Source organism: Apus apus, chromosome 7 (assembly GCF_020740795.1).
Source record: "Apus apus isolate bApuApu2 chromosome 7, bApuApu2.pri.cur, whole genome shotgun sequence".
Lineage (NCBI taxonomy): Eukaryota > Metazoa > Chordata > Aves > Apodiformes > Apodidae > Apus > Apus apus.
This window is the reverse complement of record NC_067288.1, coordinates 15,655,873-15,676,626: the sequence shown is the minus strand read 5'-3', so window position 1 is coordinate 15,676,626 and position 20,754 is coordinate 15,655,873. Positions and strand designations below refer to the sequence as shown.

The window sequence follows — 20,754 nt, the reverse complement described above, 5'->3', positions numbered from 1 at the left end:
CAGCTGCCATGTTTCTCTCTATAGGCATAGTTAACTTGTCAATACAATTGCTAAGCAACAGGCTTTCTTTGACCACTGCAACTTTTTATTTTCATTGCATCTTGGAAATTGTATATGATGGTCTTCCATGCTAACTGGCCCTGAAGACCATAAACTTCAGCTTTGTATTCTGTGATATTTCTTAAAAAGGAAAATTTAAAATTGACTGGCCTACAGGACTTATATCATTCTTTTGGGACAGACGTCTTCCTGTGGGAGATCTCTCTTCAAAGGTTATACCATTACATTGTCTAAGTTGAGTTTTGTTGGATTTTTCGTATTTTAAAAGTGCCTTTTTCTTTTTTATTTGCTATTCTAGCTTTTACCAGGTTAGTGTAAAGACACTTAAAAAGGTGTCCCGTAAACTTTTGACCATGGCTTAAAGATTGATAAAAGTATCACTAGACATTCTATTTCTTCTACCAATTCTTATAGCTAGGTCTTTGGGTCATACTGTCATGTATTTAGTCATAGCTGGTGACATTTCATTATGAAACATGCTTTGTTTTTTTAATAATGGAGGAGATTTATTATCACGCTATACCACAAGTAACTGCAAGTAGCAATGGGCAGTTAAAATAATCTTATTGGAATAAAGGTTATCTTACCACAAAGTTAGACTCACTATTTAATTGTACCAACAACAGTGTACAGAATTAAGAAAATCCAGGGGAAAATCCTTTACCCAAAAAATAATTCTGTTGCTAACAGAACATTAGATTCTGGAACAATTTTCTCTAGCTTGTTCAGCATCATCAAACCATTAATTCTAGATGATACTCTTAGTGACAATCCCTCAAAGGGACAATATTAGACATTCATTTGTATGATCTTCACCTCATATGAAGAAAATAAATATAAAATGAAGTTCTTCACTGTTAACTATTCCAGACTAGCAGTTTTCATTTTAAAAAGTGTTTATTTTACTTTGACAGCCTGAAGGTTAAATGAACTCCAAGTTTTCGTTTCTTCTACTGCAAAGCTAGTAGAAAGACTCAGAGCATACTGCTGCCTCTTAAGCATGGCAAAGGAAGCTATAACATATGGCCCAAATGCTAATATTCTAATACATGTCTAAGTTACAGATTTATCAAAAACTTTCTGACCAGTGATACATTGCTCTATTAAGAGTGTACCAGATCTTCATTACTGATACAGACCTTCTGGAAATAAAAATTAATTTAGATGCTCTTTCAAAACAAAATTTTCAGTGATGTTTCCTTTGCATTCCACAAAATGTGGTTATGTACCTCCAGGAGACATACTGTTCCTTAGCCAGGAACAGAAAGGATCTAAGTTCTTGTACACATTTAAGGATTTGATCCAATATTGGATTTACTAACATTGCCTAAACAGAAAAGAAGGTTTTGACAACCCTTGCTATGAAAAAAGCATAAAAGTCCATTGGTCATGCATATCCCTTTGCCTTTCTTAATAACAAACGGTAAGTAGAATTTGGGACATACTCTGTATCACAAATTTTGTAATTGGCTCCTCCACATCATTAGTGACTTCTAACTGAATTTACATGGAAGGAGAGATTTCTAAACAGTGAGGATTCTTTTTTAAAGATGAAGTTATCAGAATCTACATGGGGAATTGCACATCCTGCAGTCATGTCACAAAATACATACACTGCACTGCACAGCTACACCGAGAGAGCCATATCAGCCTTTTCTAGAATAAACCTGTAAAACAGACCAGTACTAGAGATATTTGCTACTAGCTCACACAGAAACTAGTACAGAGCATTTTGAAAAACCACAGCCTATTTATTATACTATTTATGCCTCATTGTTCAAAATTTACTTGCCTATCATAAAAGGTTAATGTTACTCAATGTAAATCTTAAATACACAAAGGCTTATTGACCATATGTAGAATATCTTTTAAAAATGTGTCTTCAGTTGGATATTCAGACTGACTACTTGCCTTAATTTATGCAAATATAGCCGATAGCTAAAAGCTTTGTATATTTGTTTCCCTGTGGTATTAGCATTCAAAAAATAGGACATTCTTTCAAGGGCATTTTATAAACGCAGAACTATAATTTATATAGCAAATTAAAGCTCATACAAAATGTGTGCACTGAGGTACAGATTAACATATTTAATTTCAGTATTACCTGCAAACCTATTTTTTTTCCATGCACTGCTCTAATTAGCCATATAAAATCTAGTCAGTATATTGTAAGCAATTATTTTAGTGGGAGTAGAAAGAGGATCTGAATTAAATATATGGTAAGAGATAATATCTTATGGAAATTAATATACTCATTTGTATCAAGAAAAATGTGTTCTAGCTAAATTTTATAAGATAGTTTGGAGTTCAAAATGACTCATGTAGAAGTTGTAGTTTTATAGTTACTAAGATGTTAGACTGCTTTTAAGTTCCTTATTAATGTGCCAGTGCTCATTCTTTGATATCTACAGATTGTCAGTAAGTACTAATGTCATTTCATATTGTGAAATTTCTCCTATTATGAATATTCACTCCCCCTACAGTCAAATGTGTAAACTGTTAGCAACTCTGTATGTTAAAAGAATTTTTTCTTTCATCATTTAATGTATACATCATACTTGGCTCTTTATATTTTAACTTTGGTAACTATTCACTTGAGAGAATCAAATAATGGTGAAAATAAAAATGCATCCTTTGTTTCAGTGAAATCTAAAAGTAATCCTTTTATAAGTAATTTTTTTCTTTCCCACTTTACCCTCAAGAAGTCTGAAAGCTAAACAGGAAAATTATATTTAAAGAATGAGGACACAAAAATTACCCATGTGATAATGAACTTCAGCAGTCTCCTATGCATGGGATTCAGACAGAAGAAAACATTTTCTACCAACTGAACAAGTTGCTGTAATTCAGAATTTTTCACTCAATTTCAATTGTAGAGTCAGCATTAAGTGCCAGGTTTCAGTTCCCTTTATAAGAAGAGTAACAGATCCAGACATTTCCTCCTACTCCTTGCTCATGATCTGAAGATGTCCAGTGAAGACCAATACTAACCACATGTAAGTCTGATGCCTGTGTAACTATCTTGTGGCCTTAAAGCAACTTCCCCATTTCTTGGCACAGAAGTTGCTGTCTGACATAGCTGCCTTAAACTTCTACTCTGCCCTGAGAGAACAATAAACAGAAATTGTATTGCTTGGAAGGGCCCACAAAAACAAGCAAGAAGATAATAAAGCCTTTTAGAAGAGAGGTTTAAAAAATAGAATTGTTTCTGCCTTCCTGCCTCCAGCATCACACAAGAGTAGCTAACGTGCAAGAAACTTCTTGCATCTACAACTGCAAAGAAAATTTTTTCCATCTCATGAAAATGTAAAGCTTTCAAATGCTTTATTGTTTCATATCTGGATAAATCAGTGACTACTATGAAAATACAACGCACACAAGGATGTTCTAATTCTTCCTTTAGCATTCCCACATCCCACTTGAGTGTCCTGGCCACTTGGAAAGTCTGAGGAAAGTCGTTCTCAAACTTCCCACTGAAGCCTCTTCATCTGCTATATACAGAAAATTTTTATAGGATGAACACATACCTGGACAGAACATTAACTACTGGTCAGTCTTAAGCAGCTCTTTTATATATATAAAATAGGGAATATATATATATATGTGTGTGTGTATATACACACACATTTATACACACATACACATATTCCTGTGAAACAGCTGGATTTGGACAAATCATCATCTCTAGTGAAACTCATTCTGTTTTAGAAATACTAAACAGTTTCCCCAAGTATAAGAGGAATAATTTCCAATGCTCTCTATTAAAGTGTTCAAGGAAAAGAAATGTGAATAAAATGTTTGTATTTAAAACTTCAGTTAACATTGTAGGACAAATTGGCAACATCCTCAACCCAACCTCTAAGAATATGTGGAAGGACTTCAGATGTGACAGCTAAAACTTACACTCAAAGTGCAGTAGGAGTGACAGAAAAAGTGGCAGACAAGTGAAAGAGCTGCCTTTGTTTTAGCAAATTATTTTTGTGACAGGATTTTAAAAGTTTGCTGGGCAATTGCTCCAAAATTACAGAGTCTGCTGAGCAAGCAGTGCACGGAGTACAGAAAAGAACTTGTCAATAACTATTTCAGTAGGGACTTTCACAGTCACAGGAACTTCAGTATGATTCATTAAAACATAACATTCTTTTAGCTTTCACAGATATAACATTTTTGTTGAGCCAATTTTTCTAATTTTCTCTGACATTTATGCTTATGGCGTATAAATGTTACATATTTCAGAGATGGTTAATTTCTACATGCTAGCTACTAGTCTGTGGGTTGAGTCAACATGGTTGTAGTATCAGAAGCAAAAGACTAAGTACCCAAATACAGTTAACTTTAGGCTCAGTGATGCAGTTTTGTATTTATTTTTTCTTCCTCAGTTTCTCCAAGTCCAGCTTTCAGGTTACTGAAATTATTTCCATGTAGCATTTTAAACACATTTTCATCTTACTGTAACAGAAATTATGTCAAGTAAGAGTTATGATTTTATCTCAAAAGAAAATGGTTTGCTTACAAAGCAAATAAAATATGGCCATGTAACACGAAATATTCAAGTAATATTACTAAAGACTTTGCATCTGTTCTACAGTGCTTACTTCTGTGTGCTTTTCTGTAGATACTTACTCAAAATTAATAATGTACCATTTTGGAACATAGTCTTGCTTGAGTTGTTTAAAGATTGTCTGTATATTTCAGTAAAAAATGGAATAGGTTTTCTTTTTCTCGCATACATCAGAGGTTTTCCAATCATTTTAACCAGTACTGTCTTGATCTTCCCAGCCAAAATGGCTACTGACATTTTTCATCACATTACTCTGGCTTTTGAGGTGTTAGAATAAGAATGACCCAAACTTAGTTTACATCAGAATTATTCAAGTGATTCTAACACCTTTGGTAAAAAAAAAAATTAATACTCAATAAACTCTGCTGATGGAAGAACAAGACACAGATAAATACAGTTCTTTACTTCCATGTTTGAACCTATTCTACTTCAGTACTGTCCCAAAATTATTACTGCAGTAAGGTGGCCTGAGTGAAGTTATGTTAGGAAACCAGTACTAAAACAGATGGAAGAGAATCTGAGATATACAAGACTGGAGTATTTTGTTATATATTGAAAAGGCTGTTTGTAAGCCACCCAAGGCTCCATTCTATCCCAACAAACATGTTAGCATGTACATGTGCAGGGAAAAATAAATGCTATTCAAGAGGGCTTCCTATCAGCCACAAGTATTTCACACTGTGCTCTTTACTCAGTCCATATGGATTCTTGGCATCATCTCACAAATCCTGTTTGCATGCTTGACCTTGCATTCTGCTGCAACAGAACACAGCCAATGTGACATCCTAGTGCTCGACATGAATTTTCAGAATTTCTTAAATATTTCTAGTTTTTTAAAGCAACATACTGAGGTAATACTGGTAGAGCTAAAGATAGTTCTTCTGGAACTACAGTGTTTTTTAAAGCAACATGATACATACCACTCCCTGCAATCAGAGACATGCTATAGCCGGGGTGACCATGTGTACACTAGTACATGCTCAAGCCCAGACTCAGATGAGTTTCTGCATTCAGACAGGAAGTACCTGGGGAAGATGTTACCAGTGAAGTCATAACCACAAGTCCACACTAAACTCCAGTGCACTGGCTCCAATGTGTCACAAAGTTCTGTATCTACCTCAGTCCCTGTCTCCTACCTTTGCACTGCTGAAAAGAGTAGTTCATGGTCTCTACCGCTGACAGAACAGATCAAATTTTGCACCTTAAGATTCTCTTTCACTTCAAAAAACAGTTTTATTCAGAGACTACAATATCTAGGCTCATGTCAATAAGCACGGCATTACTACAAACTAATACAACACTCTGAAGCTCAGGTCTCCATTAGATCTTGGAAAACAATATGTAGGAGGGGTGTTATATGCTAAAACTGTAACATAATCTTAAAATATTTATTTAAAAACAACTTTTTTTTTTTGAGCTACATTAGATTTTGACTAGTAGTTATATGCATGATTCAAACACAGTTCTAAATATCTGAATGGTCAATAGCTTTACCCTATTCAGGTACGCAAAGTCATCCTCACTGATTTTGTGAGAAAATGACAGAAGCTCACAACACAGCAAAGAAATACAGAGTATTTAAAATGATACTATGTTTTTAAACAATTCACAAAGCAATGCATATCACTACACATGTGTCTTATGAAGATTTATACCATCTCTTCAGTCACACTCACAGTAACCACAGTACATAATTTAGATAATACTGATATTAAGCTATATGTCAACTACTATGTGTATTATAAAGTAAACTTAAACCTACAATACTAAGGAAATTTACCTGTATGAAAACAGTTTTCTTCTGATGAGTATACAAGATCTTTCAACAGACATTTTTTTCACTGAAGTAACTAGTTATGACAGTCCAACTGGAGTGTCAAAGAACAGCTTTTTTAACACATGGCCTCAATCTCCATTCACACAAGACTCCCATGCAAATAAATGGGAATCTCTCCTAGAACTCTGATTCTGAAAATGCTTACACATGTGCCTGACTTCAGGCTTAAGTAGCCCTATTGAAGTCCACAGGACCACATGGTTAAAATTAATCCCATATAAATTTGTGGGCTGAGAGCCTAAAGAGGGAGTACAAAACTGAGTCTTACATGAACAAGGGCTCAGTTTCCAAGAGGAATTGCTTATGAAAACTTAGACTGAGATTCCAATGCCTAACTTTTCTAATCTCATTTGAAAAGCTCTTCATTTGCCCCAGCTATTTCCTGAATAGTTCAAGGTTCCTGTTGGCCAGGCAAAAAAAGAGAACAGATATCCTCACTGCCTTAACTAACTCAGGATTCATACACTATACAAACAGTTCTGATCCAGATCAAGTTCTACACTTTATCAAATGGCATAAGTATCTGTATTTATTAGTGCTTTTGTTGATGGGGACATGTGTTTGTAATAGCAACACACTGTCACTTAGGAAGGAAAAGATCTTTTTGTGACAGGCAAATTACTGCTATATCTCATTAAGAATGTTATGTTCCTGAGCTAAGACATACCAATTGCAAAGTGGTAATCATCATAATATCAAGAAGATGTTGCTATATTTGAGTATGATATGAGCTCACCACCAGATTAGCCCACTGTCACATACCAGCCTGGAGTACAGGGAAGATACGGCTCTACAGCGACTCATGCACAGAGGAAAAAGAAAACATCCCTCCTATGACAACCTAATAAGAGATGTATTTAGTAACTTGTTACTAGAATCCTGTGATTTTACAGCTGAAAGGTGAAGTATTCTGAAAATTTCTGAGCCTGCAAGGAAAGCTGTCTGGTTTATCCAGGAATACGATCTGTCTACAGCGTTTTGTTATGTGATAGTCAGTATCTGACAAAATTATACAAAACAGTTATACTAGACCATTTTGCTTAACTGCGATAGTGGAAAAGGCCACTATGCCCACATGAACTCCATTTTACTGCTAGACACCTCAGTCAGTCTTTGTTTAATGAAAAATTATACTCTCCTAATGCATAAGACTTCAGATGCAACAGAATTGTCTCTGACAAACAGAATTACTACAAAGGGTCCAAAGTCTCCTACCTTTGATGAAACTCTCTCTCACATGGGAAGGTGTAAATATCTAATACACAGAAATTTGGAAATAAATCTTCTCAATTATCTTACTGTAATGAGAGTTCTTCAGTTATGGATGGCTAGAAAGAATTTCTAAATAGATTCCAAGACATGTGACAGAACGTATCTCCCTAGTTAAATCTTACTCATAGAACTGCACATTCATTTGTGACATCAAAAAAATGGGTTTTCATCTGCACCTTCAATGCCCTTGAAACTCCCGCAGACCCAGTGACACAGAGCTGCACAGTGACCTCACAGATCACTATAAAAGGAAGGAACTTGTTCTCTTCTTGCCAAGTCTACAGACTTGGGCAGTTGTCAAAATTGGTAATTTTCTCACTACCCTTTGTCCTACACAAAAAGCCCAACCTAATACATACTGCAGAGTAAGCATGTTTTCCTATGCTAGAACAGCACAAACACTTCAGTTACACCAGATCCAAACACAGGTGAATAATTTCATTCCTGGAGAACCTAATACAGTCTTCTTCATTTCAGCCTAGCCAGGGGCCATCTGGGTCCAAAAAGATTGTATCAAATGTTAGTAATTGGACTGATCTAAGCAATTTTGTTTTAGCCTGATTATTTGCATGGCTTGCATCTGCAAATACTTCTCTCTACATATTTACATTTCATTAGATAAATTAAAGCTTTACATTTTTATTTATCTGCAAACTGTGTTTTAATCCACCTATTATATATTTATCCATATCTAATGATCAAACAGAAATTTCAGTATTTTAAAATTAAAAATAAAATTGCAATTTACTAATGTGTTCGGCAATAATTCAGCTTTGCAGCTGAATTGTTATTCAGACTTTCTGGCTGTGTCTTATTCTTCCTCCCTTGGACAGTCTCATCTAATTACATATCCTCACCTTTTATGGTTTTAGGCTTTCTTCTCCCTCAGCTATACCTGTGGAAAGTTAATCACAAAATAAAACTAAGAAACACAGAATTCCTAATCTGTTCCTAGACATTACTCCACCACTACAAAAATGGTTTCCCATGATGAACCAGAGGCGCCAACTGCCATTATATAAGTGGGACCAGCACTTCCTCTTCCTTGACCATTTCCTCAGAATTAAAAATAAAATAAGAAGGAAAGAAATTAAGAAATTGGGCTCTACTATTCTAAAGGGGAAAATATTTTTAAAGTCTGCATAAAATTTTCATTAAGAAAATGTAGAAATGAGAATTAAGCATTTCCATTGGGCCTGCACAGAAACATCAGTGCAATTATCAATACTCTCCAATTAATTTTTCCTATCCTTTCTCCCACAAAAGCAATTGTGCACAGGTATACTGAAGAACCAAAACTTCATATATGGGCAATTCTTCAAGTTCCTATGCTTATAGATGGCAGCTGTTTCTCTAGTACAGAATCAGCTGTGTTAGTATCAATTTAGTCAGCAAGGAAGTCTTAGAAATGTCTATGCCTGATGCTAGGGAGTCATGATAGTTCTGTCTGAACAAAATTGGTCCTGAATGTCACCTGACAGTTCAGCTGCTCTTACAAGCAATTTTCCATCCCCACACTACTGAATCTACCAGTCTTACATGGGATTTTGTAGGCTCCCTACTGAAAAAGAGAGAAACTTGGGACCTAAGACTTTAGATTAGGAATACATCCTTCCCTCCTGCTGACACAGTGAAAATAAACCACAAGTAATAACAATACTTTCAGTATCAGGTATTTAAAATACAACTAAAATTTCCTGTAAAAAGAAAGTTAGTTCTTTCATCCTGATTTACTGCAGAGACACAGGAACTCACTCCTGATTTACGTTATAGTATGCGGATGAAAAATTGGTATCATATATGTCAAAATGTCACCTGATAAACTTTTTAGAATCAGAGATTACACCACAATTTTTTTTAATGAAATCTAAAAACAGACAAGTGAATTTAAGCCTCCAATTCATTACAAACTAAATCTTCAAGGCTGAAGGACATATGCCACTCTGGGGGATTCCAAAGAAATCTAAATTTTTCACCAGAATTTTAGCATCCTAGGAAAATGTGACATTAGTAATAATACATGATATTATATACTGCTAGACAAGTTGGACAAATTACATCTGCTACTGAATAGATGTGAGAAGAGTCTGTATTAGAAAACTTCCTGCTGGGTCACAAACATACATCAGTAATGGTTTGTTTTCAGCACAAGAAAAATTGCCATTGTCATATTCCAAAGTGAGTGTAAATTGTTTTATTATGAACTCCCTGTTGGTCCCTGTTTCACTGAGGAACCATTCAATCTAAATTTACCTTCTCTCTGCATGGCATTTCTGTGTGTTGGTTTCACTAAACTCTGCCTCAGTAACAAAAACAGTATTCCTTTAAAAGACTGGCTGCACACTTGATCTTCAGCAACACTGTCATACATTAACTCTTGGTTTGCCTACATTTACTTTGATTTGTAATCCAAGGCTCTCAGTTTCACAAAGTCAAGGCTTTATTCTTTACTGTTACCGATTCACAAGGCAGTGTCTACAAACTATCACCATGCTTGACAATTAGACATCTATATTTTTAAAGTATTTATATTAATATATAGATTTTGAAAACATAAACCTACTCCCTATTTATGTCACTTCCTGTAGCTTCAATAGAGAGAAAATCCTAGTCCAGATTAGCAATGATAGAGATTCTTTCTCCTGCTATTTTCCATTCAAATAACTTTTTAAATATTATTTGCAAATAAACTGACCTGCTTAAATAATGCCACTTAGATGTACACAAAACAAATACATAGTCTTTGTGGTTTTCCATTGCATTTTTTACTCTCCCATCACATTTTCAGTGTCTAATAGAAAGAGGGTAAGGGACAAAGACTCAGAACTGTGAAGCAAAAGCTCAGATGTCAGAGGCTGTATTTACCATGAGAAGGTATTATTGTTGTTTCCAAGAGCTCTACCACGGAAGGCTTTGTTGAGGATGTAATTTTTCATACTTAGTGCCATGAAATGTCAACCTGAAGCAAAATCAAATCCACCACACTTAGTGTCACAAACAGCTCTATTGCATCAACAAAAGCACAGCTGAGGAAAGCAAATTAATCTAGGCCCCAAATAAATACTTATCTGCTAAAGATTAAAAGTGTTATACTTGCATTTATTTGTATTGAAAATATTATAGGTTAGATTTTTGTATGTAAACATCTGCACAAATTCCTTAGAGGACAGAATTGTTCAAAACAAATCAGGAAGATTTCTTTGAATTTTCCGTAACAGACGATTACAAACAAGCGAGGCATCAGACAGCACTTCCTACTCATGAATTTGACCTCTGTGGAATAGGAATATATTTTGTATCCTCACTGGAAGCCTGGAGCAATTTGCGTATTTTCTTTAAGAAAGGAGGTTGAAATATAGGATGCTACTAGAAAATGAAGTGATCCAATCTTTTCTGTCTCCAGCTTCTCCACATTCTTGCTGTCCCAAGTTGCAGCCAGCTCCAACTGTGGGACTTGCACAGACAAACCAAGCCAGGTCATAGATGCTCTCTCAGAAGAAAGCAGGAAGGCAGAATTGCTTCTCTAATTATGCTAATTAAGGGCATCCTTAAAGCATTTAATTTATTCCTCTTATAGGGTTTTCCAGAAGAGGAAAGCTAGGGCATAGCAGAAAGACTCCTGTTTTTTGTGGGTTTTTTTTAAGAATCCATTATTTATTAGGTGAAAAAAAGATCGGTCCTCTCAAAGTCTTTTTATAATGTTTTTTTTCCAGTTCCTCTTCTGCACCAAGATTTTTTTGCATATCTGGAAAAAGTAGAAGCTGCAAGTGGTGAAAAATTATAGTCTACTTCCAGGTGACTGTGAGGTCTTCTCCAAATTAAGAATAGAGTTTGCCTATTATTTTTCCATAGTATGCAGAAATTTAGGCAGTTATCTGGAAAGCAGGTGGTACAACATGGATTTGACTCAGCTAAAACTGAATAAAGGTTATTCCCTGTAGGAAGAAAGAGAACCTGAATTTCCTACTGTCATTTTCTTGCCCGAGTGTTGTTTTTCAGTTCAACAGCATGTGGTGGAGAAGCTGTGAGTATTCCTGAAGCAGTCTGCCACTCTCCACTGGCAGCTAGTAGGTCCCAGCTAGTCCAGCTGTGGTTAATTTAAGAAGTCACAGGTGCAGCAATAATCTAGCAGCAGGAACTGAGTCATTGTGGGTATTCTTTTGGATACAGAACTGCAGCTACAGGCTGAGATCTGTCTTGGGTATGAACTTCCATCAGATCCTGGAAGACAGTTAAATTAAATCTTCAGCAGGGACCTCAGAAGTTAGAGAGGGAGCAAAAATATAGCTGTACTTTGAATTTTGGACATGTGTGGTATCCTGCATTATTCTAGAGTTCCACTAGCCTAAAATGAGATAAAAAATTGTAATGAAAAGCAGTGACAAGTATTCCTGCTACTGACTTGTCCTTCCTAGTGGGAAAAGCAGTATGGGAAATATTATTAGATAGTTTGCTGCAGGTGCATGGTATCTGTTTATTAGAACCCATTGGTGTACCTAGGAAGCATAAACATTACATTTACATGACAGTTACTGTCTTTACAAGGGTATGTTCCAGAGAGACTTACATTGGACCAATCAATAATTTGTGGGTTTTCTAGTAAAAAAAGTCAGTGTCTCATTATATCCATGCATAGTTTTAATCCTGCTTTGGACAAGCATCTAAAAACAAAATAAAACATTATGTATTCAAATATAAGATCCTTCCAGAAAAAAATATTTTCTGTTAATCCAAGTCAAGAAAAATAACTAAGAACAGAAGAAATGCATCCAAAATGTGGTACGCTTCATTGTACGATCATACTTGTTCTAAAACTACCCAAATCAGAAATCTCTTAATGAATTATAATGGTATAATTCAGATGCTAAAATGAAGAAAATGGTCGCCTTGTGAGAAAAGCAGCACAGAGTCCCTGTTAAAGGAGAGATTAGAGCTGGAGGATGCAAGTTAGGAGACCAATACAGAAAAAACAGGAATAAAAAAGAACCAATATACATTTGATTTCTGAAAACTTGAAAAAGCACTATTTGAGAAAAACAAAGGAGAATAGATCCAAACAAAGTTTGTTTTCTGACATTCTCCTGCCAAGACTAGAAAAATGCAGGTAGAAAAAAGAAAAGCAATATTTGAGGATGATGTGAACCCCACTAACTGGTAGGCTGGAGCGTGAGTAACTGAAGGGACTTAAAAAGATAAATTACTTGTATGTTAATCATCCATAATCTGAGAAAGTTTAAATGCCTACCCACTCCTCAGTGATCATAATTTCTGGGTTTTGTTGTGGTGAGAGTATAATTTAAATGGAAAAACATGAAAAAGAGCTAAAAAAAAAAAATCAGTGCCATCATTATTCAACTAACATGAAGTCCTAAATAGAAAAAGTCCTTTTCTACCTAAATCTCTTGTTCCATTTCAGCAAATCTTTTTATTTCTATTTTTTAAAATTTGTTTTGAATTAAAACTATCCACAAAGATAAGTTTAATGCTATGCTTTCTAAGGCCTCTCTCTTCCCATCTTCAATTTTGTTAATTCTAGTTGTTTGTTACTGCATAGCTGTAGTACACTATAAACATTGGAGAGTGGGGAGCATGAAAGGGTTTGGAAAGGGTACTTGGTTCAAGGTTAAGCTGAGATAAAGTCTTAACTTGATTTAGACTTATCTATGTCTCATCTCCACAGTGCAATATGACCCCCTCTTCTTGCTGAGGTGCATTATCTGATTTTGATACTGTGTATCAGCTGACAGACTTATTGTTGAGCTTTATTTTTGCCACTGTGGTTTCAACAGGTGGCTGCAATGAAGTATGGACAAACCTTAGCAAACCTAAGAAAATTGGGAAATATTTTTACTGGATAGTTTAACAGTAAGCTCCTGGAGAACAATCAGTAGCTTTCAAACATGAGTCAGCTAAAGTTGCTCTTTGTAATAAAATAAGTACAATTATTCTCAGTGAAATTAAGGTTTCATTAATTTTCAGTTCATTCTTATCAGTGTCTTGCTATTTTTATGGTGATCAAGACTATTTAGACTCTGCTGTTTGAAGAGCCCTATGGAACATTTTCAAAAGTAACCAATTGGAGAAACAATAGGAGTACAAGGTAAGGTAGGAAAAGCCAGTAGCAGAAGAAAAGGCTTTAGGGGCTTTACTTAGGACAGGAAAACACTGTCTTAAGAGCAGGAGACGGCTAGAAAGTGCAGAGCAGCTTTTGGAAAGGTTTCAGCTCAATTCTGGAACTAATAGATAATTATATTATCCAAGCCACCAAACTTGAAGAGGCTTTCAAAGTTTTCAGCTTTGGCCCGCTCCAGTGCAAAAGCAATTATGTTGATTCTAGAACACTTTTGACTTCCTGCATTACAGACACAGCTAACAGTGCTCTACCAGTTAAAGACTGATTAGAGCTTTGAGCTTTGGCTGGAATGGGTCCAGACATGCTTACATCTGGTTTTATACTTCAGTGACCACTGAGTCTCAGTAAAGAAAGGTAACAGTTTGGATTTTGATCCTGTTCTACTCTTGTGCCTTGTCAGAAATCCTTGTCTTTCATCTCCCACCAGCCATTCTAAAATGCCTCCTCCTAAGCACGTATTTATGAGAACAGCTTCAAAGAGTTTACATTTTGTGTTCAGAACAAAGAACACTGCATTTACCAGTACAGTTCACTTAATTGCTTCTGTAGCAGCCATACCTGGCACCCTTTGTCACAGCCTCTCATTTATCAGACTTTAAGCTATACTAACTTAAAGTTATACCAGAGGGCAACCACGGTCCCAGAAATACCCTAACTGTAAAATACTTGCTTCTGTCTGATTTGCTTTATTAAAATTCTTTGATTAAGCCTTATTAAAGGACAGTTAGGCCTTCATTACAAAAGTTACACCATATGCAAAATCTGTAGGTTTTATTATTCCTTTTTGATGGCAAAAATATTTTTCCTAAAACAAATTTTTTACAGACTATCCCCAGCTCTGTTTTTCATTCAGCATCTAAATATTCAAGATAATTCAAAGCTTAACTCCACACATTATGACAACTACCATTTAAAATTAATTTATGTTTAAAATGACCTATAAACCTTTATTCTAAACCTTGGTTGATATATCAGTTGCTTAAATATATTCAACACATTTAGCAGAACCCTATCACCTCTCCTGTTCATATTTAATTAAGATTTACTTTTGCCAGCCACAGGAGAATCAGAAGAGCTCTCTTTTGAGTTATTCACAAAGTGGTAAAATAACACATGCAGATACAGCAGCTGACAACATAAGCAGGGTCAATATTAGGACAAACTGGCCAAAAAGAGCAGCTTTTGGCATAATTTTAATCAGTCCTTGGGCGCATGAAATGTCATGGAGTTTCATATAAAATAAAATTATCCCTTTCTCTTAGCTTATTTCTGTTCCAACTAATCCTCTAACTCTTTATTAAACATTATCTTTACCATCTGCTCTGGGTGAATGTTCAACACCTTGCAGAAGAACTCTGGGCTGATTGGTTTTTATGGGCAACATGATCTGAGTTTTATGCACATACTTAGGATTATGTCAAGGACAAAGAGGATGAATAATCCATTAACTATAATAAGCAAGAACCCATATCAGTGCAGCTAGAACATGTGTTATGTTTCAAAAGCAAAAGATGAATTAGAGATATGTGGATCATAAACTACCCATAACCCAGGACCCTCTCTGTACCAGGACATCATTTCCATACATACACACTCCACTAAACAGCATTTCTGGAAGCAATGTTTCAGTCTTCATGAATCAGACTTTTTTGTGCTGAAACTGCACTTCCAAGCCTACAACATCCAAAGAAATAGCTCCACTGAATTGAACATTTCCTCTAACACGGAACAGATGGTAGCAAAATATCTGCCCCATGCACAGGTCTTTCAATCACATCTATATGGCCAATAACAGAATGTTACTCTGTTCTCATACTATCTGGAAGCCTCTAAAATAAATCATAAAGGAACTGCTACTGTTTAAAGCCACACTCTAAAAATTTACATTTAAAAAAGTAATTGTCAAAGGTTAGTCAAATTTTGCTATCAGTTAGATCCCATTATTTCTTCCACTCTTTGATAACCACAAACATGAAAATAACATTATCACTATTAATCATAATATTTAGTGTAACATGTATCATCCTACCAAGACCTCATTTGCCGGAAAACACATCATTGTAAGAGTTTGGTTCCTTGCTCACAACATTTCATGTAATTACTCACCTCTTTCACCTTTAGCATCTGTTGCAATTATCTGTCTTCTTTTGGCTAACCTTTCAGACCAAAGTATTTACCCTCTCTTCCCCTATAAAGGTTTATGATTCCATAATGAACAACAATTATGATGGTATCTGATCACAGTGTGTATATTAATGACTTAAATATCTGGACAATATGACTTTACACACCTTGTTGCAGAAGGTTTGCACCAGATATCCTTGCAGTATGCTCTAAAATGTAATGACAGATTACTGTTCTAAATATATTCAGCAATTTGCAGATAATTATTTCACCCATAGTGAGCAATATACTTCACTGCCATATCATTCCATACATGAGGGGAAGAATTAAGGTTTTCTATTGATGTAAGTCATCTGGATTTCGTTTACTTCAGCAGAACCATGTTAATCTAAGCCAACAGTATGATCTATACACTTTTATAATCAGTGACACAGTAAGGACTCTGAGAGAGGTACATTATAACTGCTACAGACTACAAGGGTTGTCCACCTGAGAGCTTTGACTGGCAACAGAAGGCTTTATTAAATCCAGGTATTCAAACCTCAGTACTCTACATCCTTAGGCTGACCAGGGACCTTGACTTCTTTATCTGCTCCTTTAGTACTCCTCAGGGAGAAAAGAAGTGAGAAGAGAATCACTGACACTTTCCACTACCTACCATGCTCCAGGCCACTGCCCTTCTAGCTCAATGGATTAGAGGGAGATCAGATTAGACCCCAGCTTATTTATTGTACAGGAACCTGCTCAAATTACATACTCTAATCTAAAACTCAAGTGTGCTAGGCAGTAGATTAAAATCTACACAATAGTTGCATAGCTCAGGCTTGGTAAACTTATTTTCCTAAGCTTCAAGACTACTGACCAGTTTAGAAATTCAATCTATTAATAAATAAAAGAGAATAATAGAGCTGAAAGAGCCCAAAATAGCATTACATTGAATTGCAAACCTAGTTTCTTCCTCTAGCCATAGGTAGCATTCAGTGGTAGTAATAGGTAGGCTAGGAAGGTTCCAGATACCGCACATTTCTTTCCCCTCTCCCTTTTCCTCTGCAGGAGTCCTCCACCCAGGAATAAAACAAAAATTCACATTCCTACTTCATCTAAAACAAAAGCACAGAAGCCTGGGGCAGGAGAAGAAGGAAGTGAAGGGGAATGGTATAAGGAGTCCTTCTACAGGCATTTCTTATTGAGATCCCAGCCTCTAACTGTCATCATATTTGTGCCCCTGTCAATTCACTATTTTGAAAAGTTTAAATTTGCAGTCTCCAATTCTCAGATTTAAACAGCCAGTGCATTCTTCAGTTAAATCTATTATATCTTGGAATCCTTCTGTTTCATGGGAATATGTATGTACCAGTGGAATAAATATGACATAATATGGCACATATTCTGAGTGTTGTCTACATTCCTGTAGTTCATAGAATGCCAGGTTGGAAAGGACCTCAAGGGTCATCTGGTCCAACCTTTTTAGTTAATACTATAGTTTATATGAGATGGCTCAGCACCCTGTCAAGCTGAGACTTAAAACTGTCCTATGTGGGGGATTCTACCACTTCCCTTGGGAGACTATTCCAATGTTTGATTGTCCTCATGGTGAAAAATTTACCTACTTTGTCCAGTAGGAATCTCCCAAGGATCAACTTGTGCCCATTACTCCTTGTCTTTTCCATATGACTCCTTGTAAATAGGGAGTCTCCATCTTCTTGGTAGCAAACCTTTAAGTACTGGAACATGGTAATAAGGTCTCCCCTAAGGCTTCTTTTCTCAAGGTTGAACAAACCCAGTTTTCTCAGCCTCTCCTCATATGGCAGGTCTTCGAGTCCTCTCATTATCCTTGTGGCCCTTCTCTGGACCTTCTCCAGCCTGACTGCATCCTTTTTGTAGAGCAGGGACTAGAACTGAACACAATACTCCAGGTGTGGTCTGACAAGTGCTGAGTAGAGCGGGATGATGACTAATGTTAACCATGTTTATATCACAGAATTTATCACATAAATAATTGGCTGCTTAACACACACAGAGTTCTTCAACTAGTCTTTGTCAATTCCCTAGTTCAGAATAGAAACACCATTACTCAATGAAAAAAACTCTTCTGAACAAAGGTATACATAATATTCAGAGTAAATACCATGTAAGATAGGATACTTCTATCACTGACTAGATAGAAAAATGACTCTTCAAAAGTACAGAATGGAGTTATTTTTTTCCTACTAATACTTTCATTATACCTCTTCATATGAAATAAATTATTTTTCAGGAATGCCTGTTGAAGACTGCAAATTTTCAACCCATTTGGAATTCTAAAACAAAATATAAACATTCTTATCTAGAAAGTGTCTCTCCCCAAATCTTGTTTACGCACATGCATATATGCATGATTTACCTGAGGTAGAAGGACAGTGGGAGATGCAGAAAAACCCTCTCCAAAATAAAAACCTTGAAAGTATAAAAAGAGGAAGGAAAAGGAGTTACGTAAAGTGTTGTTAAAGGGAAATAAAAATTTTATACATATCTTAACTGTTAGCATGAGTAATACACAAAATGGATTTGGTTTAGTTTACCAGCTTTTATCCAGATTATCCAGACAATCAGCATCTGGTTTAAGTCTCCTATGTAACCATCTGTAGTAATGTCACATGAAGGATTAGCCTTATTTGACATTTGTAATGAATATATGGAAGAAGAAGAAGGAGTCTGAAATGGAATATAATTGTTAAATCTTAAAATCAGGTGAAACCACATCTTTATTTGCTGATTCTGATAATAACTGTGGGGTTTTTTTACTTTTCAAAGAGTAATACATGTATTCAAAAGCCAATGTATCCTCATGGATGCTTTTTTTTTTAAGAAAAGCAGGCAAATTGAAAAAAACATGATTTATTTTTATATTTCACCTTTTTAACATAACTGGAACATTAAATAAAAACAAAGCTTAATTCTCTATGTTCAGTTATGACAGATGGGTGTGATCACAAGAACATCAAAGAGAGGCTTATCCTAATCCTGTAAAGTGGTAAGTGTCTCCTGGATGGTCCAGAGTGCCTCCTAATCCTACTGAAGATAGGCTGCAAGTCCATCAAGAGGTAATGGGAATAAGCAACAAGGATAGTAGTGGGCTTTTGTGGCCATAGGAAGAACAGTCTGTATCAAAAAGATCTGATATGTGAGGAAATAACCTGATTTATCCAAACATAGACATCGGAAACTGGGAAGATGTGTCTTCATTTTCCACTCACTATGAGCTTATATTGTATATATAGCATGGCCTTAGGCACAGAGCATGCAGCTCTAATTCAGAAAATCTGCCTTCTCTTCCAGGCTCTGTTATTTGCACAATATTGCACAGTGCCCCAGGAAGTATCTTTACCTATTGGCATCAGTGTCTTCTTTCCAGAGAGGTGAAATTGAAATGATGTCTTCTCAATAGATCATGAGGTTGTGCAAAAGTGACAAGACATAATAATCTATCAATCACCAATATTAGTCTTAATGCATCATAATTTATGATGAAAAGCTCATTTTTTAATCAGAAAGAGAAATAAAAATTAAATACTTTAAAATATTGTTGTTGTTATTATTGTTGTTGTTGTTATTGTTATTATTATTTTTATTTGGTGCAATCAAATATTCAGGATAGGGAAAATTATAATTAAGGAGCCTATGTACTTGAGGCAGGTAGCACTACCTTTGAAAGAACAACTGAATTGGAATGACTCTTGATCAGGTCAAGTTCACCAAGAAAAACCTTTTCATCATAAGATGGCCAGGTGAAAGTCCTAAATAGATTGTGACAGCTGAGCATTTTGAGGCTAGGTGATATGAGAACAGAGTAAATAGCACTGCAATGGAGTGCAGCAGCTAAACAAATAACATATATTGTGACAATGCCAACCACTGCACCCCAATTTAAAACAAGCCTGCTAAGTCATGCAGCACAAGTACCTTGTGCAAAGTCACAGATGATTTCTAGCATAGCTTAAGAACTAAGCCTCGGCCAGTTTTATCTTGTCTCAATGAAAATCTAGGATGATTGCTACTGGCCATATAAGACATTAATATCTCATTTCTTTTGGTGAAATGGCCACAATTAATAGCTAATATTTAAAAAAAGGTTTCTTCATATGTGTATTATTAGATGTCACATGTCCATGAGGTAGCTTGACAATGCTGTTTTTTTAAGGTATCCAGATACTCCTGTTACCAGGGAGAATGTCACTAATGACTACATTTTATAAATTTATATGAGACATTTTTATAGCACATGCTGTATTGGCACCATTGCCCAATACTGCATGCAATTACTTTGTTGTTGCTGTTGCTGCTGAGGGCCAAGCTCTAACAAATTACATTTAGAGAAGGGAAATAGGCTTATATGCAAATGGAATTAAATGCTGACACAAGGATAAAGCAGTACTGGATTTAAACAGGGCTCTCCCCCCGACTTTTTAACCAATCATTAGATTTAAACTGAGCAGACAGATTCATCTTTGATTTAAGTCCACTGTAATCAATGGAACTGCAGCAGGGATGAACCTGGAGCAATATGTTTTTGACAGTTTTTATGCAATCGCTATCCAGAATAAAGTAGATGAAACAGATTTATTTATTTATTTTGCTTATAATTTATGAAATTATTTCCCATCCCTAAATCCCTACATCAAGGAAATTAGTGCATAAAAATGGATAAAGTAGGCAGCTGCATGCCAAATACCAACTGCTGAACAGAGACTCTGTACCCATAAACCCAAAACCAAAATATTTATCTGA

At 35.6% G+C, this 20,754-nt stretch overlaps 1 long non-coding RNA gene across 5 annotated transcripts in view; it reads right to left on the bottom strand.

The window, feature by feature from the left end:
• LOC127387346 (uncharacterized) overlaps positions 1-20,754 on the bottom strand; it is a 508,224-nt gene that overhangs the window by 454,033 nt on the left and 33,437 nt on the right. The window lies entirely within an intron of this gene.